We start from the raw sequence: 16074 nt of genomic DNA on the forward strand, positions 1-16074 counted from the left end.
CGCGGTGGGGGCGCCAGTCTCAGTGCACGGTGTCACACCATTCAAGCGAAGCAGCTAGCTGGTATAATTTGCAGGTTGCATTAACAACCACAAGCAATACCTTCACCAATGACCTCACTAATTTCTCGGATGCCGTTAAAGGAACGCGTGTTGTTCCTCTGGTCAAACTTCTCTACACACAGGACTGCCGGAAAAAATTGGCTTGGAGAGGCTTCTAAAGAACTTGTTGCCTCACGACCGCCTCTCTAGAAAATTGAGTTTTCGCACCAGTGCTTTGAGTAGCTTCTGCACTTCACGTTGCGACGTAGACCTTAGACGCATGGCGAACACAATGGCTTCGCTCATTCTCGGTTAATCTACATTGAGAGTATGGTGAAGTGAAGTCACAAATATGGCGAAAGAGGAAAGTCTACTTCCTTGTTAGCCGCCCATTTTACTATCATCGCGGGTGCTTTACAATGCGGAACTACGTTATAGAGGACGTTATATTTGTCCTATTTTCTGTGGTTGCAAGGTAAGAAAATATATTGGGCAAGAGAGAGAGGGGGGGGGGGGGCACAGGTTTTATAGTAGGTGGAATTGTCGCCCTTACAAAAAAAAAGATTGCTACTTTACGGCATCATGTATGGCAAGGCAGTGAGGACCGCTCATGCAAAGATACGCCAGGTTCTGTATTAGGAAACAAGAACAAAGCCGCATCAGATATGAGAGATTTGCTGCTGGCATTGAATAAAACACCTGAAACACCTAAAATAGCCAACGTACTGTCCAACTGCAGCCCTACTTCTCATTTCCTTGAATCACGCGGCTATATAAAAATTTAAGACGATATGCTGAGCTAGTTCGATGGCTTCTATGATGAAGTTCGTGCAGCGCTTATGAGAGAGACCTAGGGCCTCACGCAAGGACCGAGCACTAGATCGTGAAATACTAAAGGCGTCGAAACACTGCCGAAGAAACAACAGAACAAAATTGTGTAATTAAATTGGAAAATCGCAGACAGACATGAATCATCCAACATGCGGATTTATTGATGAATGCGACAAGTACTAAGTTTGTTTTACTGTATACCGTTTTGTTTCCACTTTCCATTGTGAGAAGTAATAGATCAAAGCACATGATGTGTGGCCAGCATCACTGCCATTCTCTTATAAGCACTATTTCTTTTTTATTTTTAAAAGGAAGAAATCTCACACTGTTTATTCAAGTCTCTATCTTCTGCTTTTGTAAGTTTCCTTTTTTATTGGTAGTATGTATGCGGTAGCCGTGTAATCAACTCTCTCTAAAAACGTTTTTCTTAGACAGGTTAATTTTCAGCATTTTACAGATATTGATGCCCAGGTCAACCCTTAAGATTTATGGCACACTGACGCCAGCTTGCTGAGCATGAAAAAGTTTTATTGGCTCAGTTGAAAGAGCATCTTGACTTATTAGTTGTGCTTAACTTGCTACGCAATGATCTGCCTAGGTTAGAATGGCAAAATTGAGTCAGATTTGTGCTTCAGTGTTTATTTCATCAGGTCATTGGTTTACTTGTTACTGTATTATTTTATATAGCAAGGTCAGTCTCAAGTTTTGTCTAATGCTCTGGTGACCGATTTCTTGCTCATCCTTTTTCAAAATGAAGTTTTTCCCGTATAATAATGCACCGTTCATGTGATCAATTCCCTGTGGTGGCTAGGAGGCATAAATCAAGGCACTAGCAAGCAAGCAGGCAACGCAGACCGACTCTCAGCATCTCTCTGCTAAAGTTACTAGCTGCACACTTTGTGTCTTCTCGAAAAAAGGCCCTCGAAAGCAAGCAGCACATTCCTTGTGCAGAATAAAAACATAAACATAGCAGGCCTTACCTGGACATCCGCCCAACGGATGCTATAAGCAGAGGGTGTTCTAGCTATATAGCGAAGGGATAACAAAAGATGCTGCATTGCGCTATTAACCCGAGCCTGTTCAAGAACGCTAGCTCATGTTGTTTTCCCGAGTTCGCCACATGCGTGCTCGATTAGGGAGCTGATGCGGTTGGAAAGGGAAGGCTAATTTTTAGTTAGCATCGAGCCCTACTACTACTACACTAAAGAACTCAGAAACTGGTTGAAGTGAAACGCCAAAAGGCAGATCGTTCCTTTAGCGCGGAATTTCAGCATGAAATAAAAAAGAAGTGTATATATGGGTAAGATGAAGTTCTGAGCTTGAACGCCTTTGAAACAATATCCTTTCATCCCGCTGAAGAAAGTTGGAAAGTAGCTGCTCTGTCGGAATTCTTTAAGGATTTTGAATAAGGTGACTATGGCTGCAAAACCATGTTGCTTTAATAAAACGACGTGGTGCAAATTTACCGGCAGCGAAACAATACGTATAGTACCAAAGTTTGTTCAAAAAGTTGGTCTAAAAAAGAAACTGAGTGTGGCCTGATTTACGCTTTAATGCCTTCTGAGTGCGCTCCAGAACGTTTCCTACTTAACATTCAGTTCATTTGTCCATAAGCCTTGTTTTTTTTATTGAAGTATGTTGCTTAGTTCATCCGCCACTGTATTACTACGACCTACAAATTTACGAACATACAAACACTCTGAAGAGATCAGTTTGGTTGCGTTAGATACTTCTAGATGCGGAAATCGTGCCAATGAAATTTGCAAGTGATGGTTTTTTTAATTGGGTGTGTTCAATTTATGGGAGCTTCGTAAATTTGTACAATTCGTTTCCATTTTGTCCTATCTTTAAAAGTTGACTACATTGCTTGTGAAAGTAACATTTATTGCGCTGTTTTTACTCTTTTTACTCGACTGCCTAGCTGTACTTGTCTTATGGTCATAAAGCATACGCATCAATTAGCGGCAGTTGTTTTGTGCAGTGTTCTGAGTTATTGACACTCGTCATTTCTTTGAAATAAAGTTACAAGATTATCGTTGCTGCTGCCTGAGTACACTAGAAGTGAAACGTAGATGAGTGTAGGTCCCGTCTACGCCAAGTCCGCACGGGAGTCGGACTGTGGGCCAAGACTGACGGCATGTGCTCGTAGCAATATACGGGCTTTTTCTTGCCTGAAATGATGTGCTTACGAGGTAGTATAAGGCTGCAGAAAATTTCATCTTCAGCTCTTAGCTAATTTACGCTGATTTCACAGAATACACGTGTTTTTTGCGTTCTTGTCTTTCATCTCTGCCAATGTGTCACCGCCGCAGCTGGAATCGCTGCCATGACGTTTTGTTGATTAGCCCAGCACCATCGTAATTGAAACGCTGAAGGGAATGACAATACAGCAGTCTCACACACTTTGCATTTGTTTTGTGGGCGAAAGGTGGGAAAATGCACCTTTTAATTACTGTTTTACGCTCCGTGGACGCCCTTGAACATTTACACGTGCTGATTCTTTTGATTGTCATCATTTCAAGCAAGTAGTTCCTCGAATTCTTGAGTGTTCATTACAGCAGTTAAGCTAGTATAGCTGGCTGTCATGTAAGACATAGGAAAGCATTTCGTTTTAAGCATTCTTTTACTGAGAATACAAATTTCACCAGCGTTTAGATGAATTTCTATTCTGACCGTGCGTTCCGCAGGACCAAAATAAAGTTATTTTTCTTCCTTTCCTTCTTTTTTTCCTGGCGCATTTTCAACTTCTCAGCTATGATTTTCATGTTTCATTTACCTAGTTTTTTTTTCGCAGAGTAGGACAAAAAGCAGGAACACGATTTATTAGTTGCCATCAAGGTCTTGCTAATATGACTCAATATTTGTGATCTAGCTCCATGCACTTAGCCAATGACAACACAAAAGGTTATTCTGCATGCCACACATTACAAATTTAGCAGACTATATCCAGTACACACAACAATGCAGTTGGACATTGTTAGCATGCGCTGAATATTCCAGCATAAACCAGTGTGTATTTCTTCTTCTTTCTTGGTGCCCCGCCGCGGAGGTCTAGTGGCAAAGGTACTCGGCTGCTGACCCGGAGGTCGCGGCTTCGAATCCCGGCTGCGGCGACTGCATTTCCGGTGGAGGCGGAAATGTTGTAGGCCCCTGTGCTCAGATTTGGGTGCACGTTAAAGATCCCCAGGTGGTCGAAATTTCTGGAGCCGTCCACTACGGCGTCTGTCATAATCAGATGGTGCTTTTGGGATGTTAAACTCCACATATCAATCAATCTATCAATGCTTAATTTCACAATTTACAAAAGTCATTTTACTGCCATCAAGTTGTAAACTGCAAGGGTTCATTTTCTAAGCTCCACCAAATTATATTGTTGTTAGACAGCGAGATTGTATTTCACTTTCGCGCTTTAAAGCACCTGCGTCAGTTGAATAGATTCTGACGGACATATAGAGAAAAAGTAAAAACCGTATCTGATAATTCCATGAGCCTAACGGTGAAGGCGACAACACGCAAGCAGTGCTGTCGACTGACAAAATCGAAGAAAATTTTTTTGCATTAATAGCCTGTGAGATATCACACAAAGGGCAGATTTTGGCGCCGTAGTTGCCCGCCGCTGTCACCGCTGGTGTCTTCACTATCGCACAATATAAGAAAAAGTCAACAAAGTAATTATGATTTGGCCACATATCTGCGTGATTTCCTGCAAAGAATGTTGTAAGATGTTAGTTTTAGGTCAGGAGACATGAAATAAAATATTTATTTGTCTTTCTGCGCGAGAATATTGGCGAGTGCAGCATCTCATTTCGCGCCATCAGGCAAGAGTGTGAAGAAAAGAAAGCCCTTCAGAACGGTGAGGTACTAGTAGGTGGCCGTACCATGTCGTTCCACCTAGGTAGTCTATATGACCGTTCCCTAGTTTCATTGAAGCGTATAACACGCACTTTTTTGTTGATAGTATCGCATGGTCAGCGCAGCGTAATATGTACCACGGTTAGAATTAGATATGTATCTATTTTCTAGGCAGAAAAACACACCATCTAAAACTTACGTATCACGTGACGCCTCAAATATGTATAACTCTTGTTTTTTTATTTAAAACGTTTGCAAATATGAATGCGGCTGCCCGATCAAGATGGATGGGCGATGCGCACAGGCCTAAACTTTCACCGACTGGCTAAATCATTGCAAACATAGATCAATAGACAGACAGAACGAAACTTCTGCGTTGAAGTATGCCAACAAAGACTTTCGTCTTCAAAAAAAAAGAGAGAGAGATTCTAAAGCATAAACAGTTGAACGTGATAAGGCTATCCTGTGCCTATGTTTACTTCAAACATTTCGTGAATGAAATCTTTTTGAACGTGTTAGATAGATATAGAGAGATAGATATGTGGGGTTTACCGTCCCAAAACCACCATATGAATATGGGAGACGCTGTAGTGGAGGGCTCCGGAAAATTCGACCACCTGGTGTTCCTCACCGTGCACCCAAGTCTGAGCATATGGGCCTACAACATTTCCGCCTTCATTGGAAATGCAGGCGCCGCAGCCGGGATTCGATCCCGCGACCTGCGGGTCAGCAGCAGAGTACCTTAGTCACTAAACCACCTCGGCAGGTATTTTTTTTGAACTTGCTATTGAACCACTGCACTGTTTCAGGCGAGTAGGCGCTGTAACGAGCGTGATTTTGTAGTTCCTGACTTGATTTAAACAATGAAGCCATTATGATAATCACGAGCTGTAACGTCATCATTCACCTCCTGGATACGCTGTGATTTTTTTTCTGCCAATAAACCAACTGTTGAAAATTCGATAACTACAATTGGGAAAATTTGGTGTTGGATCAGGAGCTCGTTTAAACTCCTCAAAAGAGTTTAGGATTATGAGTTCGTTCACGGAGCAGTATGCCAATCCAGTTTGCCGAGATTAGTTTGGCTGACCTTCTGCCGAAGTATCTTGGAGTGCCACTACAGATGCATATCGACTAAGGGCACGCTACTGGAAGAAACGCGTCCTTATGCTAGGGCAGCAGACACTGGCATTAATCCCATATCAATTTTCAATGTTCGGTCGAGCCAAAGCATGTAATACATTTTAGGGGCGAAACCTTCTAAAGCGGCACCCATTCGTCCCTCGTAGTAGTGCGTAACATGTCTTACGCTTTAACCTGCAAGCTGGGGCCGGTGGGAGATTTCTCCTGTGCGTTGTTGAACAATAAAAAATTCTCAGCGTGCGCGTTAACTAAAAGCCAAATTCTCCTGTCTCTCCTTTCCCATTAGCAGTCATTGGCATGAACATTGAGCATTATCTGACAAGAAAGGGTTGCTACGTTATACTCGCTGGGCGTAATCTTCTTGGTTTTAGAAAGGTTTAGCGAGCGTTGGGCCGCAGTACATTGACTACAGTGCGCTAGCATATACCATGAAGTCGAGGTGGTTAAAGGTGGGAAGTAGACACGAAGCGCAAGCCATAAGAAAATGTGCGTGTGCCACCTCTCGTTTAGTACTTGAAGTGTCCGCTGGATAACGGTGCTTCTATATGTGGAAATTTTGATGAAAAGATGCGAGATGGTGGTGCTTGCAGTTCACTAGATTGACGAACGGACACACAGGCAGATGCATGGATGGACGCATGGATGGCTGTACGGATGAATGGACTCATAGACGGACGCAGGGGAGGATGCACTGACGAACGCTGGGATGAACTTATGGACGGACGTCCGGACGCATGAACAGATGCACGCATGGACGGGCGGATGGACGCACGAACGGTCACACAGACGGACGCATGGACGGACGGAAGCAAGAACGAATGGACGGACGTATGCTTCGCCCCACTCTCCATCAATCACCCCGTGAATATGCTGCCATTTTTTAGAAACAAATATTTACTATGGATTGCAGCTTATTTCTTAAGCCAGGTTCTGTGTGCAACCTTTCCATCGTATTTTCGCAACTTTTGTATGCTCTTCAACTTTTCAGTCTATGTGTCGCGACAACCTATTTAGGAGAGTGAGTTATAGAAGTTTCGGTTTATTAAAGAAGGTTCGGATCTATGGGAAACAGTTTCGCAATTTCTGTTTTTTCTTGATAGTTCCCAACCCATCAGTCGTTCGTTTTTTCAGGTTACACTTGTTAAATCCTTACCTGACATTGTTGTTTATTCAAACTTCTCCATGTGGTCGTACTTGTGGGGATATAAGAGGAAATTAAATCTGCGCTTCAGTTTCTCGAAGCCCACTTTTCAATGAAATATTTGTATACAGTTTCACGCAAGACACGGTATAGAGATTTGCTATCAATGTCTCGGTCTCGCCCTAGATTATAATTTTATTCTGACAACCAACGATGCCGCTGCCCACATCGCAATTTCTGCAAAACGATTTCTTAAAAGCTATCGCAATAAAGAGCTCGAAACGGTATAGCGTGTAACGCTCTCCATTCCGCGCTGGCCTGGGAGTTTTTTTTTTTTTTTTGTTAGCACCAGTGGGATAGGAAGTATCAATTGCTTACTTCACACCTTTTTTTTACTAAACTGTTTATTTTTTCGTTTCACTTTACAATTTTTTGGAATATTTAGAAGTACTGCCTCACGTTTAAACTAATGTTGTCGCAATCATAACATATTGATGACCTTAGAAAAAAGACCGGAAGCGCATAGGAAAATTTAAAATATCTGAGGTGAAGGTCCACGTGTCGGCGTTAATGAAGCTCACAGGGTCCCTAGTGTATTCACCTCACAAACCTCAAGAGCGAAAAAATACTTCGTATAAAGTGCAATCGATGTGTTGATTCTACCACTGCACACTCCAAAAGCGACAAGCCCCTGCAATGTGATTCTCTGATGCCTTTTGAATGATCTGAGGCAATTTACCTAGTTCATGCACAGCCTCTGTGATAGTCCCACGTTTTACCAAGCTAGAAGAATGTTATACATTGGGGTCAACAAGGGACGTTACGTCACGGGACGAAAGAGCGATGCCGCGTTAAAGTAATAATTAGGTTGCAAATCGGGTCCATTGGCGATGATAGCATGCGGTAACACCTGTTCAGTGATAATCATTTTAAGCATCACTCGTCCATGATGAGTGATGCTTAAACAAAACAAGGTAAGTACGCTTAGTTTAGAAAGGAAAGCATTTTAAATAATCTATCAAATTACCACTTGCGTAAGTTACATAAATGCTCATACCTCTACAGTGATAAGGTCGTGCACTGACCTCGCGCATTATAGGACCTTTATCGTTTTGCCTCCAACGCAATGCGACGGCCTCGGCCGGAATTGAATAAGACGGCATCGGGTCCGTAGCTCAGCACTAAACCACTGAGGCACCAAGACGAACACATTTGAAAGTGAAAGAAGCTTGAAATCTCTCTCTCTCTCTCTCTCTCTCTCTCTCTGTGTGTGTGTGTGTGTGTGCGTGTGTGTGTGTGTGTGTGTGTGTGTGTGTGTGTGTGTGTGTGTACTATACAGTAAGTAAGAGCTTTACTGTTTTTCTTATAGCATACTGCGCTGTACGACAATATAAAAGTGACAGAATAGTTCTTTCGTGGACCTCTTACACTAACATTACAACTAACTTCCAGTGCAAATAACAGGCAGTCACAGTTTGATATTTTCTTCTCAAAAATTATTTCTTTAGTTTGCTTCCCAAATAGGACCGGTTATAATTCCATGGTTTGGCTTTTCGTATACGTCGTTTGCAGGAAACACTTTCACGTTATTATATTTTTCCAATAGTGAATATACAAGACGTTTTTGATTTCTCCTGCCTCGATTCTGGCATTTCAAAGTATCATCCCAGACAACCACTGTCTACATAAAATGCAAATGCAAATTCAAAATCAACGCCTATGATGAAACGGACTACAATTAATCACCCATTGCTTAAGCTTCTGCTGAGTACAGTACTTCAAAAAAAGAAAAGGGCATCAGTTCTAGCGCGCTACGCAATTTTTTGCGGGAGTGGCGAACATGCAAGTGTTGATGCCTGATCTGCCACGTAAATGCAAGCACTGACATTCCGTAAGGAACTGTTATTTTTGTCTTCTAAAAGCGAATAATCTTATGTCTGATGAATCAACAAATATTCGCGGTATGTCAAGACTGCACAATATTTTGTGCGAGTTTCCGAATAGCAGAAAAAAATTGTCAAAGTCGCAGGATACTCAAACGAATGTGTGTATGGCATTGGCGTTTAAGACCTCTTGACATCAATATCACGTGATGACACTTTGTGACGCCTGCTGACCTGCAGGTTGCGGGATTGAGTCTCCGCTTCAGTGGCAGCATTTTCGATTGAGGCGGAAACGCTGTAGTCTCGTGTGCTCATATTTGGGCGCGCGTTAACGAACCCCAGGTGGTCAAAATTTTCGGAGCCTTCCCCTATGGCGTGTCTTATAATCAGACGGTGCTTTTGGGACGTCAAACCCCACATATCACTATCATCACTTTGTGACGCATTCCAGTGACGTCAGATAACATGACTACAACTGGAACAGTTCTTACGACAGTATGAGGTCTTGTCAAGAGTGCACATAGTTGCATAATCCTATGACATTGTCACTGCGTCGAGAATGAGCCGATAACCCCGCCGCGGTGGTCTAGTGGCTAAGGTACTCGGCTGCTGACCCGCAGGTCGCGGGTTCGACTCCCGGCTGCGGCGGCTGCATTACCGATGGAGGCGGAGATGTTGTAGGCCCGTGTACTCAGATTTGGGTGCACGTTAAAGAACCCCAGGTGGTCAACATTTCCGGAGCCCTCCACTACGGCGTCTCTCATAATCAAATGGTGGTTTTGGGACGTTAAACCCCACAAATCAATCATCAGAGAATGAGCCGATACCAAAAGGAATGAGTGAGATACAGACAAACTAATAACGCCGGAAAAAGTGTCACAATATCGCCGCAAGATCGAAGCGATGAATGTGATAGCAGCAACGAAACAGTTGTGCTAGTGCTGCCAAGGTGAATGTCGACGCCGACGCCAGTGGCAAAATCCAGCCGAGAGTTTTCATATAGTTTTTATCACAATAAAATGCAATTTACTGTGCTTTTTATTTTGTAATTTGTTGTGCAGGAAAGTCATTACGCAAGAAAATTTTGCGTTTTTCAAGTATCAACGCGTAGACCTCCAAAGAACAGTTTTCTACAGAAAATGTTTTTCTACAGAAAATGCTGGGATAGTGTTGCCATCGCCGCTAAAACACACGGCAACTTTCAAACAGCTCTAAAAATGGGCAACTCTGTGTCCATTTAGCAGAAAACATCTTATTCCTTTCCAAAGGATTTGATCCAGCAAACAGCAAACGCTACATAATGTGGTGATCTGTGAGGCATTGTGAGACTTTTGATGGCCTCCTAGGTGGCAAGTGCGTGGTGTATATCTTGGAAGCCATGCGACTCTTGCTTTAGATCGAAGACCTGTGCGTACCATTCGCGCGCGGGCGCTGGTACATTCTACTGTGTGTGTGCGTGTGTGTGTAGTAATACATATTATTATATGCACTTAGCGGTTGAAGGGTGCACTAGGGGCCGCATTTCACTATCGCGTTCAACTCGTAAAGGCGAAGCTTAAGGGTCCCCTAATTTTTAAAGACAATAGTCTTTCTTGGGGACTGCCGACGCAAAAATTTTGGTCTCCCTGTTTGTGCGTTTCTCTGTTCGCCCGCTTGGAACGGTATCATTTGGTGCCTAAACGGCACCAATTAAATGATACCCCAAATGGCCGACCCTATCCGCAGCGCCCACCAATAATGTTCAGGCTTCAGCGTTCGTAATTGTGCGATAGTCAATTAAAAGCAAATATTGCGCATATCTGAGGTACCATAACGGCACGTGAATATTCTTTATTTCTTTTACTACAAATGGCATACATAGGTGATTCTAAGGGCCGTAGCGTTTATCACGCTCCGCTGATCATGCAACACTTGCACGAAAAGGAAAGTGTTTCGAACGCTTTGCCAAGACGACATGGTGGTGACAACTACCCGTCGCCTTGCGTTCTACATCTTATCACCTCCGAGATGGCCGCGTATGACACGCGCTTCGTTTTCCAAGATAACGCCAGATAGCGCTCATCTCTCATGCGTGACGTGACCTTATGCGCTCGTTCGCCTCTGCTGCACGCTCGAGGCACTCTAACGCAGCGCCTCCAGAATACCACTCACCCATTTTCTTGCGCAGAACATCAAATAAACGTTTTGTTCACTCTCTCCAGACGCAAGAATATCATCTTGCGACGGCAGTATACAGGGACCATACAGGGATCATACAGGGACCATATTCAGCGACCAGATGCAGGGCCCATTTTTTTCCTACGTTCTCGTCTTTTTTTATGCGTACATATGATGATACATAGCTCCGAATTTTCCTAAATGTTTATTGCACTTTGTTGAAAACTTCTTCTACGTAGCCCAAAAATTTGCGATGATGTGTACATTTAGTGGACGATATAGATTTCAAACGAAAGCTTTGAGTGAGTAACGCGGACGCCTTCACAGCGTTGCTCAGCAAATCAAGACGAACCTCACAAGACATTGCTTGCGGAAAGAGAACCTAATTGGAAAGAGAAGTCGAAAGCTTTTCATTCGCTCAATTGCACGTGGTTTAAAGCATACTACGCCTTAGACAAGATGCAGTCATATCCGACTGCTTCATTACTAGATTCACTTTCAAATATATTGATTACATTGAGGTAATCCACAATTTACACTTCTCAAGCAATATCTCACAGTAAAAGGTATGCCTTGTGGGGTTTTGGTACGCAGCATAGGCACAGGGTATCGGAATGGCGTTTACCTTTCCATCTCCCCCTTGTATGGTAGCAAACTGGAGTTAGTCCAGTAAACCTCACTACCTTTCTAATATTTCTTTCTCCTTCCCCTTCTCTCTTAAAGGCGAAACCTATGAGTTCGATGATTTTCTTCCTTTTTTATTATAGGATCTGGCATTGTAGTTTGTTGCTGCGATATTTACTGTGCTCCGGTTGTCTCCATATTTCTCGTTTTGGTTGGGTGCGTCTCTCATAATCATATGGTGGTTTTGGGACGTTAAACCCCACATATCAATCAATTTTGGTTGTGTCTATGTGACCGAAGCACCTTCAATTTCTTAGGGTTGCGAAACTTTTTGAAGGGACCAGTACATCTATTCTAAAGGCACTCAATACGAATTGTATAGGTGTCGTAACTAGCAGTAGTATATTCGTAACTAATACCAGTTTCGCTCGCGCTGCCTTAACTTGAGATGAAATATCCCGAACAGACATTCAGAAAAATACCGTGGTCTGGCATTATTCCGCTGGTGAATCAGTCTAGATTCTGAACATATTAGTGATAAAGGAGCCTGTCATTGGTAGCGTTTTGAAAAAAAAAACTATCTGAGGTTTTATCACCTAAAGTTGTCGCGCAAGTCGTAGTTTGAATGTATATCTGTTTATTTTTTCTATATAGTTGTGTTTATACATTCATCCCGAATCACACAGCGACTGCAACAATTTTTATCTGTGTTCTTTTTTTTAACGACGTCCTAGAATAACGCAATTTTAAGTATTCTGCTGCAAAAACGCCCGTTCTGAGCAAAGTAAAAATCTTTAAGATTTTATCCCCACATTTAGTGTGCCATCAATGTTATAGCGACTCTATATATAGTGAAAGCCATCCACCACAGCGTTGTTGCCGGGCAGAAAGGACATCCGTGTCCGTTGACCTCAAGTGAAAGTTAAGTGCATTCAAAGTTGCGACCATCTAATATAACGCAACATCGGCCTCGCGAAGTTCGTAGAGGGGTCACGTGCACACGTGAGGGTGAACGACATGAGTGCGTCAAAAACAAAATTGTCGTTCAAGGCACGACCTACTTCACTTCGCAGCACTTCGAGCGGAAGACCAACGGTGTTCGTTGACATGTTTTGATCGAACGGAGAAGCAATGAGAGCGACTCTCGGATCAACAAGCGCCTTGGTCTTGAATCGACTCGCGAACGGCTGGTGCGGTGGGCCCACATCCCCTAACTACAATTCGCACATAGCGAACTTTCGCATCCTGTACGGCTTTCCTACGAGGCGCATTTCACGTAAATCAAATGTGTTCTATGTGTACTTCGTGGTGCGACTCTGTCCTTTTAACTGATAGAAAAAGAACAAAATAGGACCAAGAGTGAATGAAAACATAACGACAGCGTCCAAAACAAGACCACCGTACAAAACTCTCCATGATTAGCTTTCTTGTCGGCCACACTCAGGTCACTTTTGTGCCTTCTTTTGTTTTCATGAGTTTGTGCATTCGCTAGAAGCTCAGTCATTGAGAGATCTTTGCTCGAAAGGTGAAAAAATTGTTCAGTTTCCGAGATCTCTATTGTTAGAATAACGGTGACACCCATCCCCATATGAACAATTCAAGCAGTACCCAATTTCAAGGCAAACTCATTCTTTCATTCATACTTGCAGAAAATATTTATTCTTTTACCACTGATTTTGCATTTAGGCATAAAAGCAGGAAGAAATAAAGATAGCACGCCTATTCTATGGTTGATTAGCTTGGGTTCAGGAGAGCAGACTCCTTCCAAATAAAATTATCTGGATTACTCTGTAAGCCTTTATATTTTTCAGATGCAGCAATTTCTACAGATACCATATCTCATTTGTATTCTTAAGAGGAAACCGTAAGCATACCGTCATACCAGAGTGAGGCAGCTTTCATTAAAATAAAAAAAATTTATGACATAAAGAGAAACACACTAAGAAATCTGTGTGCTGCTCACAACCAAAAAAAAAGTTTTAATTACTATCCCTATGTGATGTGGTATTGTGAACCTTACGGCAATCCTTAGGGAGTGTAGAAGGCCTCACCGTTTATGCAAGTGATGCAACGAGAAAACTAATTAACCGGGCAATATCAAATTCGCCTTCTTTCATTCATACAAGAAATGTCTCGACGGAACACTACCAAGGAATCAATCAAGGGAAGAAAAGAGTTGAAGCCAGAGTGTACTTTATAATTTCTAGCTTAGTCTTTTTTTATTGGGTGAATGGTGGTTTTGCGTAATTACAATTTGTCATCTTAGTTAAATCTGTGTAACTGCATCTGTGTAATTACTCTAGACATTAAAAAAAATCTTCTTCATGGATAAGAGTTCAAGTTTTCGCAAACTTTAGGTATATTGTTTTGAGTGCTTCAAATATACGTTACAGAATGAACCTCTTTTTTTTTTTGGCTGTAGCTAATGAGAAGAGCGCTGACGCGGTGACGTTTTGAGCTTGATTCTTTCGATGTCCCAGATATTCTCCCAGATATTCTCGGCGGATCCCGGATACTGCCAGTGGTCAATGCACGGTAACGAACTTCAGTAGAAGACTATTTCAGGAGCCCTCCACTACACCATGCCTCAAAATCATGTCGTAGTTTTAAATGCGAAGCATATCTTAGCAAACTTTGGTGACTCTCAGCGTATCTATCTATCTATCTATCTATCTATCTATCTATCTATCTATCTATCTATCTATCTATCTATCTATCTATCTATCTATCTATCTATTTATCTAACTATCTTCCTATCTATCTATCTATCTATCTATCTCTGTCTGTCTGTGTAGCGAGGATGTAAGACAAGCATAAGTGACCTGTCATAATACAAAAATCAGGACATGTATGTCATGAATGTCATGACTAACATTTCATGGCCTTGGTGCTTTTGCGGTAGGTTCGTTCACAAGACATATTGCAAAACTGGTAAGGTATGACATGACTTCATGGTGAACACAAATGACAGTCTATAACTCACGACACTCTATAGGTCATGTAAGTCCTGACTAGACACCACGATCATGGGGCACCCGCGGTCAATTCACTGGCTTCACATATATACCAAGTTTGGTATTACGGGAGGTGAATGTATGACGAACGTGTGTAACTGGTGCAAAGGTGATAATTATAAGATGCTTGTCATGTAACAACATGGCTACTTGTCACTCTCATGATGCGATACCAGCAATTCCGATAGCTTCACATATATCAAATTTAGTATTACGTGACGCCAATGCACGACAAAGGAAAATGACACGTCCAAACATCATACTTATGACATGCGTGTCATGTAAAAGTTGACGACGTTATACGCTCTTAGTGCACTCGTGGTCGTTTCGTTAGCTTGATATATACCAAATTTTGTGTTACGTGATGTCACTGAATGAAGAAGATATACGACTGGTGCAAACAAGATAATCATGACATGCGTGTCATGTAAGAACATGGCAACATTCCACACTCACGATGGGCTTGCGGCTTTTTCGCTAGCTTCACATATACCAAATTCCATATTACTTGAAGTCAATAAATGACGGAGATAAATGACACGTCCAAACACAATACTTATGGCGTGCTTGTCATGCAAAGCATGACTACATGCTATGCGCATAGCGTGCTCGTGGCCGTTACGCTAGCTCCACATATGCCACATTTGGTACCACGTGACGTGAATAGACGACTAAGGTAGGTGGCACGTCCAAACATGATAATCACGACAGGGAAGTCAGGTACGGTATAATTTACGTGCGCCTCGTAACGTGTGGTGGTTTCAAAGTGGTATATCAACCTTTCTCTGTCGTGGTTCGCATACCACCGATTCCTACTGTACGACAGATCTGCTAAATTTTTGCGCCTAAGAGCACACAAATTTTTATAACGAAGAAGAAACTGTGAGACGAGTAGTCCTGAGACTTTCTATGCGTTTGTCTATTCAAAGTGTCATTATAGCGCTTTAAGTAAAATACCACAGATAAAGTTGTCTCGCATAATTATAACTTGTTTCACTACTTTTTAACGGATAAACTCTGCTCAAAGAAAAAAATAAAAATAAAACGTCGAGCCTACTCTTATACGTCTGGGTTTGAAACGTTGATGAAGCAGAAGATAAAACTCAAATGAAAACGTTCTTCGCACAAAAACCACTGCAACAGCAACGATGTTTTTTTATTTATGGTAACTTGTTATTTCACAATAGCTATCGCCCCCTCCCCCCTCGCCTCTGATCGAGGCATCACCATCGTATGAAATAATAATATTGGGCAGAGTACTATTTTGCTGCGTTAAGACGCTTGTGGTGCCTTATGAATGAGGTCAGCCTTGTCCTAGTGGTGAATTCTTGGTATAATTTATCTTTCTTTACCTGTATAGCAGTTGTTTTGAATCTGAAATGTTGTCATT

Source organism: Rhipicephalus microplus, chromosome 5, assembly GCF_043290135.1.
Source record: "Rhipicephalus microplus isolate Deutch F79 chromosome 5, USDA_Rmic, whole genome shotgun sequence".
Lineage (NCBI taxonomy): Eukaryota > Metazoa > Arthropoda > Arachnida > Ixodida > Ixodidae > Rhipicephalus > Rhipicephalus microplus.